This window comes from Dromaius novaehollandiae, chromosome 9, assembly GCF_036370855.1.
Source record: "Dromaius novaehollandiae isolate bDroNov1 chromosome 9, bDroNov1.hap1, whole genome shotgun sequence".
Taxonomy (NCBI): Eukaryota; Metazoa; Chordata; class Aves; order Casuariiformes; family Dromaiidae; genus Dromaius; species Dromaius novaehollandiae.
In genome coordinates this window covers 8,485,537-8,502,437 of record NC_088106.1, presented here as the reverse complement: position 1 = coordinate 8,502,437, position 16,901 = coordinate 8,485,537, and the positions used below count along the sequence as shown (strand labels likewise).

Below are 16,901 nucleotides of genomic sequence, written 5' to 3'. Positions count from 1 at the left end.
AAAAAAAAGAACAAAAAAAAAAAAACCCACTTCTTTACTGCTTAGCTCAGGTTCATTTCATGTAAGCGGTACTACTAGTAAACTGTAAGGAATGTGCCTATTCGGAACGTACAGCTAAAATCCAGATAAAGACCTAATCTACTCGTATGACTAAATATTTTTCTGTAGGTACTTAATTTGGCAACAGTGAAAGTGGTCAAGAATGTGCCTATTAGGAATGTACAGCTAAAATCCAGAAAAGGCTTAATCTGCTTGTACAACTAAATATTTTTCTGTAGGTACTTAATTCAGCACCAGTGAAATCAATGACAAGCCTCAGTGAGTAGAATCAGACTTTCACGCAGAATCAGACTTCAATCTCCGATTTTTTTGCAGATACTACGAAAAATGGGTATAATAGTTTTTTTTGTTCATTACTTATTATTACAAATTATTATGTACCAGTATTATTAACTTTGAGTTCCTCAGATGAGAAACAGAACAAAATGTCAACATTTTATATATAAATTCCTGTATACATAAGCATTTACCTATGGTAAAATACATTTCATCATGGGGGGTCCTAAAATCTTTTGTAATTTTGAATACAGACATCTAGTACAAGACAGGAATTCTGGTACCTATCACCTATCAGTCCAACACCAGTAGGCTGAAAAGTGCAACAGCACATTCTACCTCTTCAGGTAACTAGACCAAAGAAAAGGCACACAGGGAATTCAATGGTCATTGAAGTATACTACATGCATTTAGCTTTACAACAACAGTGTGACCAACAGAGAACAGAGAGAAAGGCTGATGATAACATAATTTAAATTGCAGGGGAAGTCCAACTGGCCAAAGACTATTCCTTTGAAAGTGGTCAAGAAGGACATTTACATATACTAGACAAAAACGTCCCTCCACTAGCAGTCAGAAGTGTTCATATTAACATCACATCTTAACCTCAAATCACAGTGTGGGCATTTGTATCTGATAAACTGAATTCATTTAATATCTGATAAACTGAATCCACCTGCCAAAAGAAGCAAGTTCTTACAACTGTGGTATCTGATAACTAGAATCTACCTGGAAAAAGAAATAGTTCTTACAAATTCTACAGCCTCCTCATCTTGTTCAAGAAAATGAAATGAAGTAAATAATAATAAACCACACCTATAAAAAAAGCACAGTCACACAGTTACTCTTTAGTAATCCAGTTTCTCTTCAGGTAGAAGTTATCTGCCAAAATAAGGCTGGACAATACAGTTAATGACTACTGTAAGCAAACAGTACTTCTAAAAGAATATCAGCAGAGTGTTTATGGAGCAGTATCAGCAGAAGACAAAACTGGAACCTGCCACCTCACGCAACTCGCGCGTGTTCTGTTCCATCCATGGCTGTGTTACCAAGCTGTGCAAGTGGAAACAGAATCCCAAATCACTGCTGACAATTTTTGCATCAATGCTCAGGAACCACGGAGCTCAGACTTCACTACAACTTTCCATTTAAAATTTAATACTAAGGATTAGTACGCAGCTCACCTGTATTCATTTGTGAAACAACTTCTGCAAGGTGGCTGTAACCATTCTTAGGATACCCAGGTAAAAAAGATTGGTATGCTAGGTAAGCTGTCACCCTTAGTGAATAAGGATTATAAATGCACCGAGGGAAGAGGAGAGTTCTTTTGTATTCTTTGGATCTGCAGCAAGAACCTTGATTGACATATATGGATTATCACAGTCTACATTTATAAGAATGAATTTTGAAGCAAAAAACAGAGTTGAGTCAAGCTTATTTATATGACAGACTGGCTAATATAAAATATACTGACAATGGAGACTTTTCTACATATTTATGCCTTTTCCAGTTCAAAGTCTAATTTAAGAGATCTCTTAAAAGCAATTTATTCAAATAAAAAAGTGTGAAAATTGTTGTCAAAGCTTTTACAACAATAGACATCTACAGGAATGGAATTCAAGATTTTAAAAGTGCAGATTTCCAATTTATTTCACTTCAAAAACAAATCACCAAGACCTTCCCTGAATTGTGAAATATTCATCTTCCCCTTGGCAATATTTTCTATGAAAGAGTAAATTCTGTGGCATTTTTGTTCTGTGAGGTTTTCTTGGGGGGAGCTGGTGGAAAGGTCATTCATATTATGTAACCTACATGCAATATCTATGGCTTCTTATATGTCATTTAAGGAACACATTCCTAAATTACCTCATGGTAGGATTTCTTCCCATCTCCCTTCCTTTCATAAAGGGAGAATGTCAAATTTTTGGAGTGCAACCCCAAAGTTTCTCACTAATCCATAGTTCCTATTTACCTTAATAGGACTCAATGGCACATAAATTTAAAAGATAACTATTACTGAGCAAAACAAAACTGACCCAAGATGTTAACATTTTGTTATCCATTAAGTTAATCTTTTTTTCCCCCAGGTAACAGCCTATAATATTGTTTTACATCTGTACAATCTGAACATGTGTTCACAGTCACAGGAACAGATCATCTACTAGGATAAACTACCATATTTTTATTGCAGTCAGTTTACAGTAGCTTATGATTGGCTGAACAAATATTAAGATTTTGAAGTCAAGACTGAAATATCACTAGAAGTCTGATGTCTGTGAACAATGTAAAATTTTTTGAGGAATATTCATTTTCAAAAAGTATTTTAACCTCTAGTGAAATAAGGACTTACAAAATAAGTTTATGAAAATGACACTGAATTGTTACATTATTTTTCAAAACCTTGAGTTAAATAATCTATTTATGGTGCTTAGTGTGCAGGTAACTACACTGAGGTTAATATTCTGACATGAACTAGTGACATTCATGTATACTTCCAGCACGGTTAACTCCAGAGAAGTTCAATGCAGTAAGTACTTTTGGTACTTCCAAAAATAAGCCAGCTACTTTTAGATTATCTTCAAATGGCAGGTTAACTGAGTAAAACTGGATTTGTCAATTATTTTACAACGTTGTGCATAGCAGCCAATACTGGTATTATCTACATTAAATAGATTTTTTTTTTCTCAAGGCAGGATTTCAAACAATCAAGTGTTAATCTGCAGTAGTAAAGTCTTATTTTCCTATTATTTGGGCTCATTATTAGGATATATTACAACTAATCTACTGTGTTCTTTCCAAAGTAACGTTATTGAAACACACAGGAGAAAACAGAATTTAGTTACATAGATCCATTTCATACTCAATGTTTCTTGAAGAACCTCACAACATAATGAGTTCTGGAGTTCAGAGACTCTGAATACATGCTGAAGCATCTATTATGCACTTAACAGAAGGCACACAAAACTGCTGGTATCAAAAGCATTTTTTCCTTAACAGAAATAATGTTTTCCCAGTCACAAGTGTTATTACATACTAATATTTTCAGCACTCCTGCTGTAGCCAAGAGCCATACTACGTTTTCCAGAAATAGGCAGAGTGGCTCAATGAATGATTTACAGATAAGAAACAGCGGCAACAGCTCAATGGGGACAGGGCTAGGTCAAGTGTTCAGCATGTCCCAAGGTGACCCAATGGGGTCAGTCTCAACAGCCGCTCCTCCCTCTAGCAGGGGATTCAGGCTATCCTGTGCCAGCACAGCACTGCTATCAGCTGCGATAGAGCCAACTTGAAAATCATACTCCCAGCTGCATGGTATATAGGACCATTTATGACAATCATGCAAGATATATATTTGGAAAGTACTTCAGACCAAAATGGCATTAACTTTTTCTGCAAATCAGCACTAATATTCACTAAGCATAAAAGTAACAATAGATTAAAGTACTACGGCGTAGCAGGGAAAAACTTGCTGGTTCTATTGGCAACAACAAAAAATCTGCTGTCAAATAACTGAAAGCCTTAGTCTCCCAGCAGCACAAACTCAAATTTATATCTTATTCTAATGATATTGAAGAGCTTAAAGACTTTATACATTAGAATCACTTCACCTGCCACTTGTATCCTGCAGCTGTTTAAGTTATCAATAAAATTACACAACAATTTAGAACAGGAAGGATGGATGAGTATCACATTCAGTTAAAATAGTACGTAAAGCCAAGGAAGATGGAATTTTGGAATCAGAAATGCAAAATACATGTAGCAATGTGACCATCCCGTCACTGAAAGTGTTTGGGTTTGTCTTTTTCTAAACACACCTCCAATGAATTTGAAATGGACAGCTACTGACAATAAAAAAAATATTTAATGTCAATTTTTATGGAAAGAAAATGCCAATTTCAAACAAAACCACAGCAAGTTTTCCATTTAATCACAGATGCATCTCTGCACATTTTTAAATTATACAAGATAGATATATTTGCAGAAAAATACTTCTACCACTAAAATGGTACAATCTAAGTAACAGTTTCCAGAACACTATGTAACAAACAACTTTCGACACAAAAAAACTAGAGAGAAACTGTTATATCCACTTCTTAGAGCATCGACTTGGCTTTTAGGCCTACTATTAAAGTTTTATTGCATTAAAGAGGATATTCTGGTGTACATAGATATAGAAATCTCACCATGTACATTTAAATTAGGATTAGTGGCTCCAACATATAAAATTAATATGGAAGCCATTTTTAGAAAAACATGGTAACAGATAGGGCCATATTGCTACTGACACTTGTCACTGGGAACTGATGAACATGGCAATGAGTCAAAAGAAATGGAAAACGTAACTGTCAAATTAGGCCTGTGATGGCTTATTCCTTCCATGTTGTAAACCATTGTTTTATGACCATTCACATTACCGAGGAAGAGCGTCTGCATTAATTCCTATTCATATCACAGAACGAGCAGAGATTAAAGAATGAAGGAACTCATATTAGCACCTATCAAAGGAAGGCTTGAAGCTGCATATAATGTCTGGAAGGAAAAAACCACCTGATTTCACTCTTAACAAAAATGTGTAAAATAGCTTAAGGCTGCTTACAGGCAGATATATGAACATAAAGAAGTTGCTATGAGATAGAACAACGTAAGAATGGCATTTTGAATACTGATATAAATAAAAGGCAAAGAAACGTATCCTTCCTATACTGTAAAGGAATTGCATTTTCAATTATAAATCTAAACATTAATTATAATAATATTTATATAAAATAATAAATCTAACATTTTTTACATTAGTTTAATCATGACTTCAAATAATAACATTTTTCCTGTAAAAAGGTAGAGGCCACACAAAAAAATGTATCATATAAAATCAGTTTATCAAAAGTAAAGATGAAGTACGCCAATTCTAAGTGAAAGTAGCACATAAACTAAAAACAAACGCTGAAGTTGGACAACAGATGGACTGCAAGCTAACTTACTTTCTAATAGCCTGGCTAAATTAAGCATTAGCTTATCAAATGCTCTCTACCAGTATATAGAGATACCACTTGTTCTGATGCCAGCAGCTTCTATTTTCCTGCATGGTCTAACTCAAACCTCCAGGACACCGAAATGAAAAGCCACCTCCACTCTCAGGAGTTCAAAGTCAATGAAAAGATAACCTTTCAAAAATGACAGTTATAAAAGTACTTCAGGTTGCTTGTAAGTTCACTGCTGGAATCCCTCCAATCTGTCCAACAGCTTATAGGGATCAAGAAGGGAGATACTGTTGAATGTATCTATATATACTATAAGCTATATAGTCTGAAAAGATGAATCCATCAGGATGAAAAAAAGCATGCACAGCCTGAATGGTATTGGCTTCCCTACCAAACCTCCTGGCAGAGATTGTAAGAATTGTCAAAAAGAATGTTTAAATTCTTGCAACAGCCACTCAGCTGTGAATAACTAAGGGTAGATTTTGGTCTTGATTAAAAAAAAAAAAAAAAAAAAAAAAAAAAACACGGGGGGGGGGTACTAAAGACATTGTTTTGTAATTTTGAATGATGTAACCAAGCAACCTGGCTGCCTTTTTCTAATGACTTGTCATGCAGGAAGTCTAGGAAGAATGAATACAGATACTGTACTTCTGAACAACAAATAGCAGAAAGCCAGTATATAATGTTTTTTTCTTTTTTTTTCTTTTTTTTTTTTTTGCTACCCTCTTCAAAATGCTTACTGGAAAAAGCTTTAAACAGAACAAGCAAGCTATATAAGGAAGGGCACAACTCAGCTCAAATTTTGTCTACTGCAACAGAAACTAATTTAGACAGCAGTGATTTGCTATTAACAAGACCAAAGGCATTTAGCCAGTTCAATACTCTTATAGATCACTACCCATATTTGAAGATCACTGACCCCACTAAGGAGATGATGGATGGATTAATATAGTCTGAAGTATTTTATCTCATTAGCAGTGAAATATGCATATATCAAAAACAAAAGTCAACCATCTGTAAAATACTTTGAGTATTTGGTTAAAAAACAAATTAAGCAATAGTGACAGCTGTATTTATATATATTTTATGTTGAACAAACAACTGATCCAAGGTAGAAAGAATGAGTTCTCTCTTTCAGCGGAGTTTTATTAAGTCTTACCAGTCAACTATGAAAATAGGAAACAATATCTAATCCAAAGGGAAAATAAGCTCTGTATAATAATAGGAAAAGAATAGAGAGGTAATGACAGCAGGGAAGGACGTGTGGACATGCATCAGCAAATTGAATTAATTCCCAAACACCCAACTTAAAAATGTTTTCTGAAGTGCTGTTGCACAAGCTACACAGATGTGATTTTTTTTTTAATCTCCATTGATTTGACCTTGCAGTAACTCAAAAAAAATTCTGACTAAGCTCTGACCTCGAGGCCAACAGAAGACGCCCATGGACCTTCAAATGCCCCAAATTTTAGTCCTCCAAGCACTTCTCTCTCACTTTTTATTCTGTAAAAATATTTACATATCCATTTTAGTTAACTGAAAGACACCTTTTCACCTTCAGACAATACAATGTTTTTGGGCAAATACTGTTAATGGGTAAAATCAGTTTTTTAAACCACAATTTGAAAGCGGGGGGGGGGGGGGGCAGTCTCATGTATATTTGGAAATAAAAGACTTTGGTATGTATTTGGCTATTATAAAATAAAAAATGGAATTTCATGAGGAGAACCTTAAGAATATAATGTATCAGACAAATTAGAAGGACTTCTGGTAAATGCCCCACCTATTTTACAAGGGGTATTTTCACCTTAACGTAATGTTTAACAGAAGCTAAGAAAATTTAAGTGTTTGAAATTAGCATACTCCTTAACCAGCTTTCTGGATAGACTTTTTAGAGATCTGAAGGAGTCCATTTTGTCATCCTCGTTCAAGTGCAGTAACGAACATCAGAGGTTATGGTGAGGAACAAAACAGCCTGCGCAGTCAATACTCTGCTGGTACAAACACATGAAATATATGAAAAAGCATGTGCCCCCAACATGCTAACGTCTACTTCAACCAATACAGACAACCAGACAGGAGGCAGAGTCTATTTTAGGTATTTTAAGGATAAAGTATTATAGCAACAGAAGAGGTACATTTTATTGTTTATGTTTCCCAACTTACTAACTCAAGGAGTTTCTCTCATTACGTCTTCATTTTAAACAGCACAGGCAATGGTGTCAATATCTTGATATCAGCAACCCCTGATGAGTAATTAGCAGAGTGTACAAAATAGAGACATACTAGTTTGTCCTCAGAAAGAAGAAAAAAACCCCACTAAAATGGCATTCTCCATTTTCAAAGCTATTCATAATCAGTGTTTGCCAAATGGGAAAGGTCAAAACTGATAAGATAAAGTGTTATTTTTTTTATGTTTCTAAAGGCATATAACAAGCTACTGAGAAGTATGGCAGAGACAAAGGTGGACTACTTAGAAGAAGTATTACTCTGTTCTTATGGTAAGAATACATTTAGTAACTGGTGCAGAACAAAAGCAAGTACTTAATCCTTGCAGCTGTGAAGAACGGGCCTGAAGCTACACCACTGAAGTACAGCAGGCCAGGACCCGTTTTTCTGTCATTTCATTGGCAATTAAAAGATTCCTGTGGCATAGTGCGAGAGGGGAAGAAACAGAAAAGATGTTTTCCAGATGAAAATCTGAGACAAAGTAGCATCTCTTATCTGAAGACATTTGAACAGTGCCAAAAGACCTATTTATAAAGTCTGTATTTATTCCCTATGGCCACTAAAGCCTTAACCAAAGAAATACACAAAATTTCCATTTACAGTTTATCACCATGGAGTTGAAAGGGAAATAATACACTAATTTCTTTTTTAAGAGCACTGAAATTGGAATAGGAATATTTCAAATACATTCAGAACTCTGGCATTGTATCTTGGTTTTCAGTTCATTTTGGGATACAATATTACATTCACAAATTAATAGAAAATAAGATTAATTAACAACTTACTATACTGAAAAAATCATAATATTGCATACTACAAAAAAGTACACTATAGCTAAGTCTGCATTTTTATCCTCAAGTTTGCATAACTGAAAGTTTTCAACTATTATCCTCCACTTGCCATGTGACAGGATGTATTTCATTTTGAACACCTAGAATTACTGAAGTATCCCCGTAAGATGGTTGTATGTATGCAGTTACACACATTTTCAACCCTTTTTGTTCATGAGGTAAGGGCAGTCCATTCGTAACTCTGAAGCTGACCATGGCAAGATGAAGGAGATGCACATCTCAGGACCCTCTTTCTTTCATATTATGCTAGACACTTATAATACCTTTCTGAGACTGTGAGCTAAAAGGTGCGAGTTATCAGCATACCAATCATCAACATCAACATAAACTCTGTTGATAGACTTTGCAATCATAAACACAATTGTTTCTTAAAAAACACACGAGCAAAGCAGAAAGCATGAAAAGCTATTTCATTCAATGGCCCCAAGTACGTGTCTTCAAATTTTGACTTCAGCAGACAAAACTCCTTAGCAAAAATTCAGCTGTTCCCCTTGGAAGAAAAAATGTAAACTTTTCAGAATATCATAGGTATTACTGCAGAGCTGAAAGCCTACAAGATCCGTTATGAATTGTTTTATGAGCAATATTGCATAGAGTTTCAGTGAGGATCTGCAAATATTTTAGACTTACTTTAAGAAACTTTTCCAAATCCCAATTTCCTCATTAAATTTTTGGGGACTTTATTATGCTAATTCCTACTTTAATACAGAAGTGAAAGGAATACTGTCTTTATGTAAACCATCCTGGACAGGACAGAAAAACCCGCTGAACACTATTTCTGTTAAATTTTTAGCTTTAAACAACATTTAATTTAAATTCCACATACAAAGTTGTACTGAAGTGTATTAAAAATTATATAAATCATATTAAATAATAAATTGAATTTATGCGAATATTATTTTTAGGACTACTAAAAATACACGGGGGGGGCGGGGGGGGAGGCAGACACTATGTGCCATACTAATAAAAATGGCCTTTGCTGAATTGTTCTTTGCTTTTACCTTGGAAGTTTAATTATGAATAAAATAGTGGAGGAAAGCCACAAAAGGTCTGCTTTGAATGCTGTATTTTGTTTGTTAGGTGCACCACAAAAGAAACAGACCTTCAGTGGATCTGTAAACCAGGACAGAAGAAGGAATCTCTGCCCAGGACAATGGGGCAAATGAAGCAAGCTACAGCCAAATTTGGCATTGAAAAATCTTACCTAAAAAAACAAAATTTTCAAATTAATTAGACAGTCCTGATGTGGTGCCCTCTAATTTTAAATAATTCAAATTATTCTTAGATGAACTGAAACTCAAGACTCTTGCTGCCATTAACTAGACAAAGTCGCACTTTCTGCAATTGATCTGGAAATTAAATCTCTAGATTTGATGACCCAAATTTAATCACAATATTACCCCTAAACTAGCTTTCATCATTGTCATGACTGAACTGTGAATATATTCAGAAGTACTTTTTAATTTTGAAGCTTTTCAGGTCAGAAAGCTAAGACAGGACCTGCAACAACATCAGGTAATATCCTGTCCATTGATTCAAACCTCTCTATTCTTACATTACAATTATGCATGAATGTTTTCAAACATTCAGATATATTCATACATTTGGAGCTCAGTTATTCAATCACACAAAGTCTGGGTTTGAAAATCGTTCTAATTGGTAGCATTTACACTAAATAATCCACCTGTTGTGTAAAGCATACAGTCAGAGGATTTTGAAAAGATGAGAAAAAAAGGAGAAAAAATGTGATCTATAAGGAACATTTAACAGTGGGAACCTGTACTATTTCAAAGAGTTTTCTTTAGCAACACAAAAATAAAAAACACTAGGTAGTAATTAAAAAAAAAAAAACTGATGGGAACCGTAAGAAAAATATTCCATGAGTGGAACACAAAAATCACTGGCCTGATTTTCTCAGACTGACATTTTGCCTGAATTTCTGAAACATCTGAAGCTTCCCCCCCTCTCCCCTCCCAGATGCCAGGAAGTTCTTTCCTCTCTTTAGTCAAAATAGATGGCATGTGAATTAAATCTCTTTTCTGGACAAGGACAGAGTCTGTTCCTGAAATTATAACATAATGGTCTCTAGGTGAGTTAAAGGGACAACTTACTGAACCTCAATCTGATCAATGGACTGAAGCATCATCAACGTGTTTTTGGCATTTTTGGTTTTGTTCTTTTTTTTAAAGAAAGTACTCTGCAACACACAGTCAAACATCAGAGGCATGAGTACTTGAGTTCATACACACATCTAGTCAGAGATACAAGGTACACAACAAGAAAGGTAACTCAGTTGAAAAAGTGATCCTTTGAGTCTTAAATCATGCTGATTATTATTTGGGAAATCCTACTGAAAGTAGTTCAGTAGAAGCTCAAAGATACAAGCCCCCTCCTCCTCCCCCCCCCCCCCAAATGTAAGCTCACAAATTCTTTCCTTTTCTTTAATTAACACCAAATATATGAAGAAAATCTATCAGGTTCTAGCAAAAGAGAAACCAATGTTTTACATATTTGGAATAGACATGTATTTATCAAAATCCAGTCTGGTACAGATAAGTGCTTTAGGTCTGTGTTTGTGTGTTTTATAGATACTTGTATAATCATTCAGCTTGTTTTACTCCTACTTTTCTCTTGCCTTTTTTGCAGGTAAAGAACTTCAACCAAAGTTTGCATTCAGTCTCCCAAATGACAGGTACAATAGATTTTGGAGTTTGAGAAAATGCCTCTTGTATTAATTGCTAAAATAGTAAACCACTTCAGTTTCGAAACTACAGATATTTTCAAAGAGCTATAACCAACACACTTGTAATGAGGTCACACGAAGATGACATTTTTTCAGTCACCCTGTTTACCTTGGATATCAGATGCTCAAATCCACGCAGTCAGATACCTGAAGCAAATTTTGCCACTTACTTTAATTAATCAGATAAAGCATTATTAGAATCTTTCCACTAAAAGTCAGACAGGCTTCAAAGACCACACAGAAATCCTAGCTTTGCAATTGTTTGGTGCATAACCATGACGAAGAGAGAGCTGTGCTTACATAATAGTATACTCAACTCCTAATACTCTTCATCTTACAGGAATTTCCATGAAATTTAATTGGTGTAACAAATGGATGGAGACACAAAATAGACTTCTGCACGGAACTAAAGGATAAGAGGGGGAAAAAAAAAGGCACACGACCAAAACCCCTTTAATGTAGGGAAGCAGAATGAAGAGAAGACTATGCTTGACTGAAGTAAGCCACAACACAATCGCTTCATCATTTTGCATTTATACTAATCGCAGTTTATCTATCTGATTCAGTAACAATCTGGTATAGCGGTGACAGGCTATGGTGTTGAGAAGCACTTTCATTATAGTTCTGCTTTTAAAATGACTTATAACTGACTAAATTACACTTTAAGACAGCATGTTCTGAATAGTATTCATCACAAGTTTATTTTTGTTTTGGCTACCGTATCATTCAGAAATTAACACAGGCTTTTACTGATATATTATTAGCTATTAAATTTGGGGAAAGAAACTTTGAGACTAGAGTTATTTATCATTTATTTTATTAGACAATTCACTATCTATTTTTAATTAAGTAGGCTTAATGATCTAAGTCATATGCCATTGTTTTCTGCCTCTGGAGTAAATATATTTTCAGCAGAGACCAACAAACAATTATCTGGAAATAATGCATGCCCAGGACAAGTTTTAAAATGAATTGCATATTACAATATTGATGAACACTCGCTATAAGTAGGTGCTTTCAGAAACATATGACACGGTTCAAAAATTCGTAAACGATGAACAACTGAAGTTACTCGTAAGAGATGGGCAGTTCTGACTCATTTATTAATAGCTTGACAGAAGAAAACATACAACATAGACTACAAAAGCAATAAACATTCCTGTAGGGATTGCTCTGCCCATGAGGAAGGAGGCCAGAGCAGAAGAAAACTGTCACCTCAGAGAACAGCAGTTTGTCTTCCTCTTGAAAATGTGAGCTCTGAAGAGTTTCTGGAAAGCTCGAAGAGCCTCTAAAGCACAGTTTCTCTCCCACAGAATTTCACACAGCATATTCCAATTGCACCCCTACGTCTCTTTTTCTGCTCTCTCTTATCAGCCAGTTGTCAAATCTCAGCATTAGTTTCATTTTTGACTGGTGCAGACTATACCCAGCTTTAGTATGTTTTTTTTTTTATCCATCTGATTGATTTTACTTTCAGGTGAACGCTTGCTTAATCCTGTCACTGGACAGAACAATGCAAAAATTTGTTTTCAACTGTAAATTAAAAAAAAAAAAAGTCTCCTAGTAAACAAGTTTGCTCAGCCAAATGACCAGTGAATGCAGAAGATGTCTCCTTGTACAGCTACTGAGGCTCCCCCAATAAGGCACCGGGCATTTCCAGCATGTCGTACCACTGGAACGTCACCAGCCTACGGCTATCTCAGTGAAAGGACTATGGAAGAATTCATTTTGATCATCATCAGGTCCTTCGAGACTTTTTTTTTTTTCTTTTTTTTTAAGCCCTAGACCACCTACCCTTCAAACAATTCAGGCTGCAGAAGGAATGAAATAGCTTCTTCCCAGAGGGCCTCATAAAACATTTTTAAAGGGCTCTCCGGGGATGGGAGTATTTTTAACAAGCAGTGTTCCCTTGAAACTTTGTCAGCACTAATCAGAACAACATGTTTTCACCCTGAAGGGTGGAAATTATAGCAGGTTTTCTGTCCTCAGAATTGTCCTTCCCTCTGCCTTACTGGTAGACTAAATTAAAAGTTCTCTGGAGAATGCTTGGGATTCAGTATCAAATTCAGGAGAAGACACAGCAGTCATTTCAAGGGGACAGTGGAGGAGGAATATACTGGAAAAGGGGTTATTAGAAAACTAGGATATCATAGAACATCGAAACTGAATAATCAGGTCGAATAATGGACAAGTACCAAATGGACTGAAGACAGTTTCTTTCACTGATACCCGTTAGTCTCTGTTTTCAGTGAACATCATGTGTCCTTTCCCCCATATTCTGAATTTATCTTGCCATTCTTATGTTACCCTGATATTACTACCATTCTGCACCCTTTAAGGTATAATATGATAAGGCCTAATCTTCATTTTAACTATTTTTCTTTGCGGACTTTGAACACTTAAAGGTTTTAAGACATTGGAGAGGCAGGGGTTTACTGTGTTTAACATTTCTAAACTACATTTGAGCACAAAACTGTCATTAACTTTCGTTTACTACAAAAAAAGAAAAGCGAGAAGTCAACACAGTGAACTAGCATATCAACTTTCTTTTTCTTCTAGTGTCATTCATAATCTCTTTAAATTCATGCATCAGATCAACTACAAGGAGTGCAAAACAAAGCAGCATATTCCAATCAACAAAATAGTGAATGCAGGATCAACAAAAACAGCGAACACACAAATCAGTATGTGCCTCTTCCACTAACTTTACGGCCAGGGAGGACAAATCACTAACTCTGTGCATCACTCAGTGCAACTCATAAAACATGAATAGAGAAATTATTTTTCTCAAAGAATTATTTTTCTTTGTGTTCAAGCATTCACAAATCTAAATATTTGTTTTCTAAACATACAACAGCCAATAATGAAGCAATGTTCTATCCTGTAATTCTTCAACATTACATTTTTTTACTTGCAAACCTTTCCAAGATACATAAACTCTGTAGGTAATACACACCTATTTGCTAGTCAGATAATCTGTCAATTATTTAAAGTTATTTTTCTAAAGAAATCAAGAAACAATAATCGTATCTCATTTTGATTCTTCAGTGATGATTCTTTAATGTAGTCTACTTTCAATATTTTAACTGTAGCTTAATCCTTGCTTAACATGCAAACCAAATCTATATCCTGAATATGCCTTCAAGCAATTGAAATATTGCAATAATCAACAGTTTCACCAACTTTTTAAAAACCACCATCTCTAAAATCATTATTTATTCATCTCTACCTGTTTAATATCACAATCTTTCTCCTTCGTCATTGTTGGTTAATGATACACTGAAGCACATCACATGAAACAGAGGAGAATGAAGAAATTATGTCTGCATAAACAATGATAATAAAGTGTATGTTTCCAGTATTGCCCATTAAACAAATGCAAATGCTGGAGGTGACATTCAGAAGTATTAGAAATTAAAAGGCAAGGAGGTTAAGTGAATGCTGGAGCACATCTGGAGATCTTATCTCAAGCATAGAGAACTAACAGAATGTTTCTAGATGTGCTTTTAACACATTTCTAACTGGACTAAGCCTTTTTCCTTTATAGATACAATTCTCTCATAGTAATGCATTTGTAACTTTGCCTTGTGACGTACTAGTGAAACTAAAACAGCTTTAATGGGATTTATCTTTGTCCTGCATTCTGGTCATAATCTACAGAAAAGGAGGGAAGAAGTCATTTTGCAGACCACTATACTATAATACCAGTCCTGCAAAACAGTGTCTTGTTCTTGTATCCAATGAATGAAAGAATCAGAGTGTCACTGTTGCCATCATACTTACTAAAATAGTCATAAGAACCAAACACCTTCAGTTAGTTTCTCTGACTCGGAGACCTATATAGATTATTGCAAATTGTGTAATATGGGCAACTCCTTTATAGTGTCCTTTATATATGCCAAAAAATAAGTTTTAATAAGTATTATGCCATAAAATTAAGTCGAATTTCTGTTTTTAAAGCTGAATAGGAACTGAAGCACTTGACCGACATTACTTAAAATACTTTTCTTTCTGAGCTGTATCCAGCACTTACTGAAGTAAGTTTAAAAGTCTGCACTGGATTGGATCCAGTACAGATTGGAAAAAATTACTGGAAATCTACCACAAGGACAATTGCATACTGACTCCAGACACATTTTCAGTGTCTTGTTCACACGCAAAGGACAAACACACATAAATATCCATTTGCACAAGAAACGAACACTTTGGTACCAAAACCAGGTATATACCAAATTTACGGAAGACCTTGAAATTCTGAATCAGTGAGAGTATTTTGACTGGATACCTTCATTGAGCTGCTGCTAAGACTTAGAATTCACATGTACATAGCGTGCAGAAATAATAGAAACAATAACAGAAACTTGGTGAACTGAGTCCTTGCTATACAAGTAATAGCAAGTGCTTATTTGCTGTAACATGGTAGTGGCAGGAAGGAGAAAAGCCATATGTGCATCACAAGTGAATTGAGCAATGACAGCGATAACATAGAATAAACATTCAGTTCAAATGACATGAATCGCTATCGTTTTAAATACTCGAATACTGTTTGAAACGACAGATCTGATTAGAAAATGTAGATTCAGGTCCAATAAAGACAATTACAATCAAGATTTCTTTTGAGAATTTTCTTTAGCTTAATTATATGGTGGAGAACGTATCAACACCTAATAAATATGAGCTCTGTCCCAAAGGCTTACAAAACTGTCCATCAGAGTTCTAGCAATCACACCTTTGTTCATCAACAATAAACCTATTTCGAAAGCTAAGGGCTTCAAGTCCTTTACTGTTTTTACATCGTTATCCCCATTCTGTATATTAACAACAATAGGAAAAGGAAGTCATTTGCCCAACACTGCCCAAACAGCTGGTGACCAGTCCACTGCCCCACATAATAGGCTATATTGACCCCTCAGTGCCATACATAAAAGCTATAATGGATACATCTCCAGTCCTCTCTATCCTTCAAAACACACTTTTTATGTTGGCATAAATCTGTTCTTTGTCATTCTCTCTTGAAATTACAATGCAAATAGCCTGCCATGGGGCTAAGTACCTCCAGCAAATTACAATTTCAGTATTAGTTGATAATTCTCTGACACTAGACAGATAATCCAAAATTCATGAAAATCAACGGAAATACAATGACTGGCAGGATTTGGATGATGCCAATGGAAAGATAACCTCAAGAAAATTCTTCAGTGTATTATATAGTTCAGAAAGCAATACCAATTTAAATTTAAGGTAGCTGATATACAAATTGATAACATAAACCACCAATTTTTATAGTAGAAAATGCATGACCCAGACCCTGAACAAATTACACAACCTAAGCATGCATTGCAACACTTCTCTTAACTGATCCCTGAAACCTTTATCTTGACACCGCTTACATTTCTCATTCTTCAGAGGAATAAACAGACTACATACAGATTAATTACAGACATTAATATAGTACGTGGAACAAAAAACAGTATGAGATGTAAGACGGTTTTAAAAATAATTTTCTACTAGTGAAAAAAAAAAATCCATCACTCAACAGACGCCAGCAAAAGAATAAATTATTGAACTAACAACATGATCCTGAAATACTTCAAAAGTCAGAAATCTTAACATTAATTGTAAGTATTAATACTAAAGCTAGTTGGAAATTTTTGTCAAAAGTATCTTAATAGAGATCAGAATTTAATTGAAAAATCAGGAAACAAGTAACTCCCTGAAAAAGCAAATAACTCATGGGTTAAAAGTATTTTCCAACAACCATTT

General features: G+C 35.0%; 1 protein-coding gene across 12 annotated transcripts in view; it reads right to left on the bottom strand.

Annotated features, from left to right (window-relative positions):
* NAALADL2 (N-acetylated alpha-linked acidic dipeptidase like 2) overlaps positions 1-16,901 on the bottom strand; it is a 531,897-nt gene that overhangs the window by 182,103 nt on the left and 332,893 nt on the right. The window lies entirely within an intron of this gene.